At 37.4% G+C, this 14,917-nt stretch overlaps 1 protein-coding gene across 8 annotated transcripts in view; it reads left to right on the forward strand.

Moving 5' to 3' along the window:
- The window catches only part of SH3KBP1 (SH3 domain containing kinase binding protein 1), a 217,612-nt gene that overhangs the window by 48,851 nt on the left and 153,844 nt on the right, over nt 1–14,917 (forward strand). The window contains exon 1 of one of the 8 annotated variants that reach the window (XM_027637764.1): nt 342–359. The exons of 6 other annotated variants lie outside the window; for them this stretch is intronic. The gene's annotated coding sequence lies outside the window, so the exon portion shown is untranslated. Of the gene's footprint in view, nt 1–341; nt 360–4,405; nt 4,424–14,917 lie in introns of those variants that run through there. One more of the 8 variants, XM_027637773.1, reaches the window with a different exon arrangement.

Here is a 14,917-nt window from a genome sequence, read left to right on the forward strand (position 1 = left end):
GTAGAATACATTTCTATATTACAAAAATAATTCAGCTAATGCTGCTTTCCTTCAGCTGTGGAGGAGTTGTGCACAGATGTCAGAAGAGCATTACAGGCATTTCAAAGTCAGACAGAGTACAGAGCTTGAAAACAAAATAAAACAAAATGCTGTCTTTGTGTGCTCGTCTCAGTAAACCATGTTTTGCTGGCTCCCTGCTTTTGGCTGTAGCCATTGGAAATTAAGAGGCTAAAAGCAAAACTGGCAAAGAGCAGAACCACGTGTGGCTTTTGACTGGAGCACGTTACTAGCTCTGGTGCTGTTTGTGGGGGAGAAGAAAGGCAGCCCCAGCTTAGGATCCTGTTGGGCAGGGCCTCCAGGTGAGTGTTCTGCTGCTCCTGCACACCTCTGAGAGCTCATCTCATCACCACAGCAGGTGTGTCTCTCTGAAAGATTTAAAGGTGGTGGTTGAGGAATTTTTTACAGGAAGGGTTTTGGCTTGTTAGCTTTGTGGGTTTAGTGACTTTAAAAAAAAATACATTATTTTTCTTCTTTTTAGATGTTATTGAAGATATTGCTCTTATGATTTAAAAAAACCAAACCAAAACAGGACAAACCCCAACTAAGCAAAAAAACAACTACCAAAAAAGACCAACTACAAATAAATTCCTCACTTATTTAGCATAAAATTATTCCTGGGAGATCTGGGCTCATTAATTCTCATGATTTGTATTTCTGATTAAATAGTTCCTCCCCTTCCTGTTATTTTACTATTCCTTCCCCTCTGATGTATTTTTAGAAAATAATCATACATATTTTCAGTGTATCAAACAGGCCAAGCTCTTTTGATTTCCCCTTTCAAGTGTCATTTCCACTGATCGATCAGCCCTTTGCTTTGCCTCCCTAAGTGTAATTAGTCCTTTACTGCAGAATTGTGTGCAGCACTCCAGGAAAGGCCATTGTACCTAGTTATTTACATGGTAACAGACTGTTTTTCTACAAGGCTCCTGCCTTATTCCAGCCTTTTTTTTTTTTTTTTAATTCAAGCTCTGTATCTTTTTTCAGTTGCTTTCCTTCCCTTCTTCCTGCCTCCTTCTACTCTTAAGCTTCAGCGATGCTGTTCCTTTCCCTGTCAGGTATCATTGCTCTTTCCTCAATCCCACCTCTAGGGCTTCTTTAGCTTGTCATCTTTTTCAGCTGTGCTAGGCCTCCTCTTCTTTTCCCTGGCTCTATGTTTCCTTTCCCTCTCCCCCTCCTTGCATCTCAGGTCACCCTGAATTTGCTCTACTTCACCTTTGTTTCCTTCCCCAACAAGTTTTTGATCCAGATCCTCATTTTAGTCTAAATGCTTTTCCTCTCTTAGTACTTTTGCTCCTCCAACTTGATTTTTGGGGATTTCCTCCGGCAGTGGTACCACAGGGGCCTCTGGAAGCTCAAGGCTTAGTCCTGGTGCCCGTTTGTGCACCTGGCACAACTGGGAGCTGTCATGAGAGGGGAGCTCTACCTTCCTTCTCACAGCCTTGCAATAAATACATTCAGACATCCCAGCACATGTAGCATGGTGAATGAGATTGGAATCTGTGGAGATCCTGTCAGCTATTACTAAATTTGTCAGTTGTCTATGTTTTATTTTAATTTTCAAATTATTATTTTTCTACCCTATTTGTGAGATTTTTATGTGGATACCAAAAAGCATATTCCTTGTATAAATATTACCCACAGTAATATTTAAAGGCATGACATATTAAAACATGCCTCTAACTGTGTGTTATTTAAAGCTTTAGGATCTTACCATAATTAAAACTACTTTGTCCTAAGATGTTTTTTTTCCTAGAAATATATTTTTGTTAGAAATAAAAAAAGAGAATTTTGACATTTCTCCTTTTAAATCTCAAACACTTTGTTATATAGTGTTTTTTAAAAATTTGTCAAGATAATACCTAGATAAATACAGTTTTCATAATAGGAAATAATTTGCAATAATGGAGAGTACTACTGGGATCCTGTGAGATTTGTACAATGTAAGTTACCTTTTCAAAGGGACAAAATTGGGTCATTTTTGTTGTTGAACTTGTAACTTCAAGCATAGCTTTAGGCAAATAAAACCCAAAGAAAATAAGTTTTTGTACAAAATAAATGTTTCCCTATTTTTAATTCTAACAAGCTATTAAAAAGCAGAAAAATTTTAACTGCTACCTCAACCAAATTTTATAGCCTTGTTTTCATCCAGGATGCTTGAAATAAATGAAAAGAAAAAAAATAGAATAGATTCCAAATACAAAATATCAGCAAAAAATTAAAGGCAATTGGATTTTTACTTGCAAATTTTATTTATCTGATATAAAACATTATTTGTGGCAGGCATAGTTTTCCTCTGTGTATGATCTGTGTCCACATGCAAAAGAATGCATTTTTGTGCAACATCATGTGTGTATTAAACTGTTAGGTCTTGAATACTAAGGCTCAAGCTTGATATGCAAATGTTATTAGTGACCGTTTACATTTTTTCTGGAAGAAAAAGCAGAATCACAAAACAGCAGAATGTATTTCCTTACATGCCACACACACACACACACACACACACAATATCTCCCGAGGCAACAAACAGTTACAATATTGACTGAAATATCTAATATCTGTTCATTTCTTGGCAGAACCACCCTTACAAAATTTGTACTGTTCCAGAACCCACTAAATAGATTTAGAAACAGATAACTATTATGAGGGAAGTAATTGCATTACAAATATCCTGCTTGAATTCACTCCTTGCTGCAGACAATTTAAAGATGTTATGAATAATAGAAAAAGCAATGAAAGATAATATTAGGAATTTTTGTATGCTTTGGAAATTCTTCTGAATGAAATGAAATATTTTTATTTTCAAATTAGAAAATTTGTTCATGTTAAAGGTAATTAAAAAAGTAAACACATTTGGTTGCACAGGTGAAAGAAATATTTCTTTCCAGTATTGTGAATCCTTTTTTGTTTCTCATCAGCATGGAGTTTAACGTAGGGATTCACCTATTTGAACACATCACAAGAAGTGCTATGGAGAGGGGACCTAGGGATCACTCCAAGCCTTACCTTTATGAGGGCTTCAGCTTTGGGAAATGAAGGGATATTTTTATTTTTAATTTTTATTCCACTCCAGCTGACATGCTGTCTGACCTGGCAATAGCAAGGCCCTGTATGATGTGTTCATTCAACCAGAATTGTTACTGCTGGATCCTTCAGTTGGACTTGGAATGAGCTCCCTATGAAAGCCTCTGCATGTTATTAGAATGAAATAGTGCAAACTGTTTGGGGTGAGGAGGTAGGAACTGACTGGCTTTTTGCTGGTGGTGATAGGAGGCTTGATTTTCCCCTGAGATGGTGAATGGGTCTAAATCACCATAATAAAGTGCCTCAGGGTTATTTCACAATCTGTGGTTGCTCTCTGCTGCTCATGAAAATAGCCTTTATTGTTGTTTCCATGTTCTTACAATTTCTCAGGAGTCTGGGAATGCATTTGTCATCTCCCACACTGTTTTCTTCCCTTTATTTAGTTCTGAGGCAGAAGAGGAACTAAACCCCCCTTAGGCCTTCTTCAATGGCTGCTGTCACCATTTTTTGCCATTTATTACAGAGTATGTAAAATCCTCCACCGAGTGCTCAGCATAGGGAATGGAGAGCCTGGGTCTGGGAGGGAGAGGAGTTATTCTTCCTGTAGCCTGAGAACTGAGGTGTTATCTGATGAAGCATCATAGTAATTACGGAGACTGAGAGCAAAAATCCTTTGTATCCAGATATATGGAATCTTACCAGTTTATTTGGGGAAAAAAACCAACAAACCCAAGATAACTGTGTAAGCAGTACTTTTTTGAGTAGAAGAGACTGATGTTATGACCTAGTAGATTAATTCTATGTTATTAGTTACAGAGACATTTACAATGTATCTAAGACTAAATCTGTAACCTATGTAAATTGTAAAATAGCAATATCAAGTGATATTATGTTGTGCACATGTACCCAAGAGAATTACAATATACTCTGTGCCCAAAAGGAACACTTATTTCGCATCCTATGGACTCTCTGATGGTGCTGGAAGGACAGATGAGGCTTCTTTTTTTTTCTGAATATGTTCAGATTCATGTGACAAAGCCAAAGTTAATATGAAGAAAGAAGTGGATAGTGTTAGCTACTCACACACGTTACCTTTCTTAAAACTTTGTTTCTCCTCTCACTGTTATTTGGAAAGGGGTGTCTGTGTAAGGACAGAAGTAGTTTATTTGGCCAGAAACCAGTTTGTTAGCAGGCTCACTGGGAGGCTGGTATCTCTGTGGAATCAGTGTTTCGCAAAATGATTTCTGCCCTGCACTCACATTCCCATTCCTGCTGCTGCAGCTCGCCCAGGTGGCAGCCACAGAGCTGAGACAGCGTGGGAGACTCTCTCCAAAGATCCAGGGTGCGTACTCGGACTGACGGGACATGTGAAAACTGTGCCTCTCATCCAGATGTATGTGCTAGGCATATTAGAGTGGTTCAGGCATACTAGCATGAGGTATGTTTTTGTTCTGCTAGACTTCAAATGGAGGTAGAATTTGTGGCTGTGGTGGTATGGAAGTTATGACAGTGCAGAGTATGTAGAAGGGAAGAGAGAAACTATTTAACCTGCATAATTTTTCCTTAATTTTTTGTGGTCTAGCACAATGTAACATATTCATATCACATTAAAAAAAAGGACATTTGTTTGACATTTTGAAGAAAAGGTTGCTTTATTTTCTGAATAAAGGAAACTTTGTATTAATGAAATGTTCAAATGGATATCTTAACAATTCTAAAGGGAAGTATTTTCATAATTTTTACAAAAGTTAAAAATTTCTTAAAATTTGAAGTTGTCTGTTTACTTAACTAGGATTCATTACTCTGAAGAAAATTAATTTGCCTGTCTTTGAGGCAGTATAGAAAGAATCTGTGATTCACCTATTAGACATACTGCATGGCATTTCTGAAAATAATTTAAAAGGAGGAGGAGGAGGTGGCCTACCTGAAGCAGCCTAATGTTAACTGCAAAGGTCTCAGAAGTGATGTAACTTAGCAGGATTTGTCAAAGCTGTGATGACTTGACAGTGACGAACATAAGTCATGAAATGCATTTTCTGTTGGTTGACCTTTTAAATTATTTGATATTACTTCTAGTGTTATTTTTAAATGAGCCTTCCTTGAAAATATGATGCTAGTATCTTATTTCACTTTATTTCACTCCACCTTCACCCGTTTTTAGTTTTAGCTTCCCCTCTCCCGTCCGGTTTTATTTTCTTGAAGCATTATTTTGTTAGATGGCTAACTGCTGTTGTCAGGATTGTGAAACAGGGGCAGTGAGATGTCCCTTGTTGTGCCTCAGAGATTACTTGAAGTAGAGTAATTGGGGGGGAGGGGGAAGTGAGGGAGGAGAAACCAGAGATAATATCCTGAAATTTTTTTAAGAACAGCCTGAAAGGATGGGCCATAACCTTAATATCTTCTGTGCTTACTTTGGAAGGGTTCTGGAAAGTTCATATAGTTAAGCTGCAGATGACTGTCCATGTGAGATTCCCCTTCTGCCACACTACAAGTTTTTCCTTTCTCTGTAACTAATTAACTCTATAGCTGGTTCTATACATGGTAGTGTTTAGAGCCTGCATAGTTAAAACCCAGTTAGTAACCATGGCAGCTCACAATGATCCCGGGTGTCTGGCAGCCTTTCACCAATTCAGCACATTTTTTAAGCTGTAGGATTGGGCTCCTGAGTCTGTGTTAGCAGTTTGATTGTCCCTGCAGCTCCACTCCTAGTGCAGTAGGACAGCTTAGAGTGCATTTCCTACTGGATTTAGAAATTTTTTTCTGTGTGGAGTCTGAACCTTTATACCTAGTTTGTAAAGACTTTAAAAAAACACTCCCAAAACTACTGAGGGGACAAAACCTAGCCCAGAACTTGTTGGATGAGTATTTTTGGGTTATGGATACCTTGAAGACCAGCAGAAGAACCTTCAGAGTATTGCTTCCTCCATATTACAGCCACTAAAGTATGGAGACTCCTGCTTCACAGGCTTGGCTCAGTTTGAGCCTAAAGGAACATTCCAGTTAGTACCTAGTGGAAGAGAGAAGGGCAGAGTTCTTCCTTTGACTTCTACACATATGCTTTTAGAGCTTTGGCATGAGGAAATAAGAAATTAGTCTGCAGATTTTGAAAGGAAACTTAAAAATGTGTGTCCTGGTTTACGGCTTACTGCTTAAGCAGCTGGAGAAGGCAATGGCTATTAAATGTAAATGCAAAACCTTTGGTTAAAAATACATGCTTGTTTTCCTTTCTTGTGCCAATCAAAGTTCCTTTGTATGTGTAATAGAAGGGATTGTATCACTTCATTTAGCGAAGTGATTTTAGTCCTCACTTCTTTCAAGCTTATTTTGGAAAGCAGAGGGCTGCTCTGGCTTTTAGAAGGCTGCGGCAAAAGGACTGAAAATACTCAGAAAGCAATTGCATTTTTGCATAAAGCTTGCAGTAGCAACACAAGGTAATAGGACTGCAATACCACAGATTTGGTCTTCTTTAGGTAACCAAAGAAAGCACAGGTTACTTGTTTCAAATCAGTGCGTGTCAGTAGAAGTACTGTCATCCCTGTGTGCGGACAAGAGGTTACACTTTAAAATGAAGGAGTTACTGTAGCACTGGTGTGTCTTGTCCAGTGCCCTTTTTCCAGCACTCAGCAGTAATGGATAGTTGAGAAGAACAGGCAGTAGACTCTTCTGAATTAACTCATCACTGAAGTGTTTTTTGTTATGTCTCAAAATGGGAGTGTAAAACTCCCAACGTTTTTGTTGTTTTCTGTATAATGCTGTATATAACCTGCCAGTTCTGGGCTTGATGCTTTGAATATTGAAGAAATACTATTAATACTACTTCCAGTGCCCATTTTCCTTTTTATTATAAGCTGTAATTGCATTATTTGAGTAGATACACATCACTTTTTCCATTTATTTGTATGAAAATTGACTTGTGATCTAATCTCGCTGACTCCTTACTTGCTCTCTTTTGCTCAGGAAAAATCATTGTGAATTTTTGAGAAAAGAAAGTCCAGCCTCCTCTGCCTTATTTAAATTACCTGTTCTCTTTGTTAAATTAGCTCTTCCAGCTTTGTCACTTAGAATTTAAATGTGACAGAGGAGGTGGCTGAATGGCATTTAGTTTTATTACCTTGAAAAAGTGTAGGACAAACTAAAACTATAGGGTGGTTACACTCCATAGGGCGCAGGAGGACAGGGTAACATTATACCTGCCTTTTTGATCACATCATGTGTGAATCACTGAGTTGATGTTGCCCACAACCTACCTCTTAGTAACATAAACTTCTAAAATCTGTAATTTAGGTAATTACTTGTTTTTCTGAGCCATGAGGGAAAAAAAAAACCCCAAACAAGTTAGATGTGTATTATAGTTTGTAGATACTATTTTACAAGTCTGCTCAGAGGAGCTGCATTTCTATTATTGAAGGGGAAAAGTGTTACAGAAAGGAACAAATTGCATTAGTGGTACATTTTAAAATGCAATAATATGTTAGCATTAGTTTTCCCAAGGCAGATGACTATTTGTGACTTAGTGTGCAATATATCCTGATAGAAGAAATGTTCAGATAAAAGTAAAAAAAAAAGTGAGCTGACTGAATTGGTTAACTTGGTATTTGGCCTGCTGGGAGCTATTCTATGCTGCTTGCTGTACATCTTTAATCCCTGTACCTTTGTTTTCACAAATAATACCTTACAGAAATTATCTGTACATCAGGTTGAGAATATGTATGTATGTATGTATGTATATATGTAACCCTGGGGGTGATATACTATTAATATGCCTCTCCTGCTCATTGCAGTACTGTGCTGTAATGGAGTTACATTTCTGTATTGGAGTTACATTTTCTGTATTTACCACTCAGAATCCATATGTACAAAGTTGCAGATGCTAATTATTTTTAAAGAAAATATAGGTGCTAACTTTAACTTGGTGCTCTCATGGAGTGCTGTAACTGCTGTCCTTGGGGAGCAGGGAATCAGTATCTCAGCAAAGTGATTAGGCAGAGGTAGATGAGGAACAGTTTACAGTTTGTCCTTAGTAAGTAATTTATCTTTTATATGTGATTTTTATATATGTTTACCTATGTATATTAAAGAAAAAATAATTTGCAAATTCACTCTCTTCTCTCTTCAGTTCATCAAACAATTGTAAATAATAGACTGGGTTTTAGACTACCAGTGCCTGCTGATTTACATGTTCCTGCTGTTCTAGACCCAGTGTCTGGTTTGGCAGACTTCTGGTTGTGTTAGGATATGTTTTGTATTTAGCAGCCTAATCTGTGGACTGACTTGATTTTCAAGAGAGAGAGTTTCCCTTTCCACAGCCAGATCTTTGACTGGAGCTGATGCCCAGCCTGATGGATTGTTAATCCCTGTTTTGAAATGTCCAGTTCATTTTTCATTATTTATGTTCTCCACTTTCCCTCCTCTTAAGTCTTGGTTGTTATAGGAACACTGAGTTTTGGTGACAAACTCCTTCTTCTCAAGTACACTGTATAATGAGGTGAAACTTGCTAGCAAGACCTGTTACTATACTACTGTAGACACCTGTAATTGCAGAATTTGTATTTCTTTCCCTTTCAGCAGCACAGCCTCCTATTATTGTAGTGCATACTTCAGGCTGTAAAGGGGCTGTTACAAGGGTGTTTGCAGGACTCTGCTCTAGTCAAAGGAAATTCAGAAGGGCTGTTCTGCAGCCTGTCCCAAGCGCCAGCTTCTCTGGAAGCTTTCTTGCATAGTTACTCTAGCTATGAATTTACAAAAGAATACCTCAACACACCAGGGAAAAAACTGCCATTGGATAAAAGGTGAATACCACCTTGTACAAATGTTATGGTGTTTGGAGTCTTTTTTTCCAGTCTCAGACATTTTCAGTAGGTTTTGGCTCTAATTCAGCATATGTGCTTCCTTTAAAAAAAAACAAAACAGGATTGCTTTTATTTTCTTACCAGGTAGCCTCTGTAGTTTCCGAGGGTGGAAGGCAGAATGCAGTGTGGCAAGACAGAATACGTTTATGTTGAAGGGTTCTTTACCTGCTCTACATGTTGCTAAGTTTCCTTTTCCCCCTCATTTCTCCTTATTCCTCTCCCCTATCCCACCCCTAGTCTGAGGATTCCTCTGCTGTTTTGCATCTTAACTAAAACCTTCCATGCTTTGATGGCTGTCTAGTTAGCAGAGCTCTCTCTCCCTTTAGGGCATCTGAGCATTATGAGTTGCACAGTGGACTTTTCTTCTGCCCTCGAGCAAATGGGATAGAAAGAAATTTTGATTGTGTACAGGCTTTGGGGCTGTTTCTAATATCTTTGAGTTTTTGATTTCCAGCTTTTGTAACAAAAACCTGCTTTAGAAATTATCATCAGCTTAATACAATTATATGGTGAGTAAAACCTGCATCTTTAAACCTGTATTTCAGTTTTTGAGGCTTATTTTTTGTTGACAGTTTGTACAAAATGGTAATGGTAGTGTCTCATGCAGGATGCACATGCAGCATAAAAGGTTATAAAGATAATGCCTTGAGAATATTACATTGGTAAAGGTGACATCACTGCAACAGGCAAAAGTGACATCTGTCTGTGGTCAGATACAGGTGCTTGGTTTTGTTTTGTTGTTTTCTCTGACATCTGGATAGGGCAACTATGAGGTTACTTCCTCTGAATTTAAAAAGGCATGTCTAATATACTTTTCTGCCATGAAAGTCCTTACAAATATATAAAGCTAGCTTTTCATATGTACAGTGACAGGATGAGAGCTACCAAGCAGTTTTTCTTACGGTGTTCAACCCTGTTGAATTATTGCTCTTTGCCCTGAAAATCGAAAACTACTCATCCCCTTCAGCCAGGGGCTGGCTGTTGTTACTGCCTGGTTGGAGTTAATAGGTGATGCTTGTGCTATCAGTGTTGCTCCTTCTGCTTCAACCTGGATCACATAAGCATGGAATTGAGTTCAACATGTCAAAATCTAAATAAACACTTCCATGTTTTTCAAAACTACAGCATTTAAATGGGATGGCTTTTTTCAAGAAAAAGATAAGAAGAAACTTTCACAAGTGCCATGAATCAGCTAGATTTCCCAGCTTTGCCTTGCAGTCCATTTGGTCAGAATTTCTACTGATGATGATGATGATTTTCTAATCTATCCAACAGACACTCATTCAGACAGTGACTGGGGAATAGAGTCGAAAGAGTCAGAGTGTTCTTTTTTAAAATAATTGCATTAAAGCACCCACTTAACTGGGAAATATTAAATTTATGAAATAAAGCCAACAAAATGAAACAGAGTATAAATGACTGTCAGTTGACTACTGTCTTACCTTATGCATTCTTAAAAGGATTTACATATACTAAGGCAGTTTAGTTAATTTGCTTGTTTTTTGTTTTCTTTTGCTTATTAAATACACTAAACCGTTCTGGTTTTCATTTATATAAAATAATGTCTTAGGACTATTCATTGTAGAACAGTGGAGTGTGGAAAAGTACCTTGGATCAAAATAGTCTTCAGGGCATGTTTGCTTTTTGACATCTCATGTTGTTAAAATAAGGAAAGAAGTTTAAATATGTGATGCGAGAAGAGATTGGAAGTAAAATTTAGCTGTATCCTCCAGAGGGTACTTTAAAATTGCTGATGTTTAGAAATGCACTGTGAAGATTCTAATTTTCTCTGGTTTTGTTCAGTTAAGCTTATTGTGTATGAGACGCATGTGTGTGTGTCAATTAAGAATGCAAGACAAATAGTTATGATAATTCTTGAGATTTAATAGCATTTTCTCCCTTGTTTTAAAAATGTGCTATAAATTTTGAAGAGCTGGTAAAAGTGCTTGGCCAAAGATTCTTACTGAATCCACATCTAAGTAATGTTTTTAGAATACTTAGTTGAAAAGTGTAATTTGTGGCTAACTGCCACAATTTTTGAGTGAGTGAAAAATATCTGAAGGCAAGGACAGAGTTATGATTTTGTGAAAAGGGAATAGTATGCTTTTCCAGTTTCTCTTGTGCACTTCAGAAATCTGGGTAAATATTTTAAGTTGCCGCTGATCTACCAGGAATCTTGAGCAACTAAATGAAAGTCTTATTTTCTGGCCTTAGAAGAATCTTTGTATAGCAAATGACTTTCTTGAAATTTAAATTCTGAGTAGGAAGAACTTCAAAGATCAACTGAGACAAATAAGTAATATATAGAATTTCCCTTAGAACTGTGTGTATGTATCCTGTAAATAGATTTGAATAAAACAAAATTTGAAAGTATGAGAGGAAATTTCATGTTATTGAAAACCGAAGTACTTTATTTTTCATCACTGATCAGTGAAATTGTCATACTGAAGACAATGTTATGAGGTACGGGAGAACCTAGGAGAAAAAACATTGTGTCATGGGATAAAGAGGGAGGAGCCGAAATACTTGTTTTGGTTACCTGTGTCTTCAGCCTTTGTTTTCCTAATGACGAATGACTTTCCATTAAACTGTAAAAGGTGTTACTGTTAAGGGGTGCTTGGTTCTGTTTAAGAGTTTGTGTAACTGTGTAAATAAACAGAGACCAGACCGTGTATTTTGTCCTGTGTGTGTATTTAATAAATAGCTGAGAATGCAGGAAACATTGAATTGACCAGTACTTGGCTAGTATAGCCCTTATTATACTCAAGCTTCCTTTTTCATTTTTTAGTGACTCTTTCCAGTTACAGAATGTTTATTTGTGTGGACTTGGCCACAGTGAATGTGAGATAAAGCTTATTTAGATGAGGAAGTGAGTGATTTTTTTTTTTTAAATATGTATAAAGTAATAATGATAAACATGATTTTTAAGGATTCAGTGTGTTAAAATTGTTTGTTTACAAGTTTCTTTTAGCTGGTAGAATATCTGGCCTCAGCAGATTAACTAGTAATTACCAAACCTGTTTGATCATACCAGTTACTTCTCTCCCCACTTTATAGGTAGAGGCTCATTCCCCAGCACTTCAGCTTTTGAGTGGACTCGTGACTCTCCTCAGTGTTCACAAAGGAAAGAAACTCTTTCCTCGTGCCCTCTAGTCTGTGCCAACTTAAATTTAGTGTTAGCATTGATGGTAGATAGTGAAATATGTGTTGAAAATACCTGTAAATACAAATTCAGTGAAGTAGTCACTGACTGTGCAACACTTACATGGTGGGGGGACAAAAAATGTATGAAAAGTGGCCAGCAAAATGTAGGATCAGCCAGTTCTCTTTAAAGGGCTGAAGGTTAAATAGAGACAGTGTTGTTTTCTTGATAAATTGATAAATTAGGCTTAGATCAAAAAATAGGTCTTCCATGTATAGTATATGCAACTTTCTCCTCTTGATTACTGTTTAAATGTAAAAATGAAAACTTCTGTATTAAGCTTTTTAATTAAAAAGTTCTTAAAGGCAATTTCCGTAGGGGTTTGTAGCTGCTGAAATCGTGTTTCTGCTCTCTGAGTCAGTCTGCATCATCATCGTTTAGTGATGCTCAGCAAGGCGAGCAGACTGAGAGGAGTCAGTCCTGGGGGTCCAATATACCTTTATATCTGGTCAGACTGCACCATTTCTTCATCCTTGATGACTCCTATGCACTTATTGTCTGCTTGCTTTCTTTAAGTCTCATCTTCCAACTTTCCTCTCCCCTTAGCAGAATAACATAATTAGTACTTTTCTTTTGCCTCTATCTTATTTATAACAGCAGTGAACTGGGAGAGCACACTGGTGCCACATGGCATGTTGGGAAAAACCATAAAATGCCTGTCTCTCCTTGGAAGGAGACTTATCCTAACAAAGATCATACTTTCTCATGCAGTTCATCTGTGAACAGGAATCCTGCTGAGTGTGCCAAGCAGATATACATCATTTTTTTTCATGTGGACTTGACCATAATATGTCCTCTACTGTTTTTATTTTCTTCTCTTAATACCAGCCATTGAGTCTGTGTGGCTGTGATATGCATGAAAGTTTGTTTAAAGTTTCATGCTGGCTGAATAAACAGTAGGTTGAGAAACTGCAAAGGTAGTTTCAGTATGATGCATTACTTCAAAGGTAACATGCCAATCTCTTTTGCAAACATTGAGTAATTAGGGGATTGAGTAATTTGAGGTGAGGATCGTGGTCACCAAATCTACCATCTGTGATGCTAGGCTGCACCTCTCCTGCAAATACCAGTGGCATATCCAACTCTCTCAGGCAATTGTAGCACTTATGACACATTTTTTAGTCTTGAGAAACACTCTTTGCTGTTCTGGATCAACGTTGAGCATGATTATTTCTTCTGTTTGCATTCTTTATACCTCTTTTCTCTTGAATAAGACCAAAACATAGAAGGTTGTTTTGCTAGAACAGATTGACCTATACATCTCCTTTTGCCTGTTTGTTCCTTTTTCATGGCTGTAAAAGACCAGATAGAACATATGAAGAGCCTAGAAAGTTCTACCATGAAAAGCTTTGCCCAGAAACCTCCACTCTACTAAGAAAAAGCAGTCTCAAGTGTAGAGGACAGCTGCTGCATTTCTGTGTTGCAACCAGGGAATTTTTGAGACCCATTGTTTAAGGTTTGGGTCAATTTTCTCAGCTATTAAGACTTTATGAATAGGGCTATCTTTTCTAAGTATCAAGTCTTTAGAGTTAAGTCTAATACCTCCAAAGAAACACGTGACCTACATTTTATAAAGGGATTTCCATGGTTCTGGGACATCTTTAATGGGGCTATTAAAATAGTTTTTCTGAATCTTTCAGTTTCATACTTTTTTTCCCCCCTAAAAAATTTTCTCTGGATATGAGCATATCAGCAACATGCTGGAATGGAGAAGGCTGTAGTAGACAAAAAGGAATCCACAAGGTGTATGGCCCCATTCCAAACTCACATGAATTAACCTGTACCTCCTGTAATGTTTGCAGGAAGCAAGGTCAGATTAAGATGGAAAATAATTAAATAACAAATTTTGCTTGACAGCTGCAAGGGTTGCTGAGGAACGTGACTGTCAGAAGTTCTGAGGGAATGCTTCTGCTGTCAGTCTGCTCTTGAAATTTTTGGTGCTTAGTACCAGGAAAAACTGGAATAATAATACATTTTTTCGGGAAGCTGTGGCAGGTGGATGCCAGCAATAGTTATGAAGAGACCTCTAGCCCTAAACTGTCAGACTGCAGAAGGAAGAGTGTTAAATTCTAATCTCCGATTTACAAGTCTGGCAGTGCACACTGTTCACATGGTGTGTGATTTGAATAATGATGTGTCTATTCCTGATCTCATTAACCCTGATTTAATCCAGGATCTTATTTCATTAATTCCTGCAAGCTTTCATACAACTGGTTACACAAACAAACAAAGCCCTAAAAATCCTGTAACACTGTGACTATCTTTCCAGCTAAATATTTTCATGATCCCTTTTTTCCCTAAAAAAGTCTCAGCTTGTCTGAGGGTAGTCTTTTAAAATACTGATGCACCTTCAGGAGTCTCAGTTTTCATTTTACATGCAGGGGTATCATCCAACTCTTGCCCTCCTTAGGTAGGTTCAGTGGACTTGTCTGCATAACCTTTTTAGCTGTGTGTTGCAGAGGTTGAGTAATTGTGATGGTTTAATAGGGTATTTGAAGAGAGGTCTATCAAAGAACAATAGGAAAGTCTGTAATTTGCCCTAACCTTTATACAACACAGTTTTTCATTCTGTAATGCAGAATCATGTGATTAAAGACTTCTATAGGAATTTGTATAACTTTTCATGACTTGTTAATTGGTTAGAAAAATGACTGTTTGGACCATCACCAGGGGTTTTTTTTAAATGTGGTTGAAATTAAAATTTTGAAATTCTGTGGTGCAGTATTTTTTCTATTTTGTATGTTTTGTGTAGCACAGTGACTTCCTTTCTGTTTGTGGGTTTATT

The sequence above is a fragment of the Corapipo altera genome, unplaced genomic scaffold, assembly GCF_003945725.1.
Source record: "Corapipo altera isolate COAL_440 unplaced genomic scaffold, ASM394572v1 0, whole genome shotgun sequence".
Taxonomy (NCBI): Eukaryota; Metazoa; Chordata; class Aves; order Passeriformes; family Pipridae; genus Corapipo; species Corapipo altera.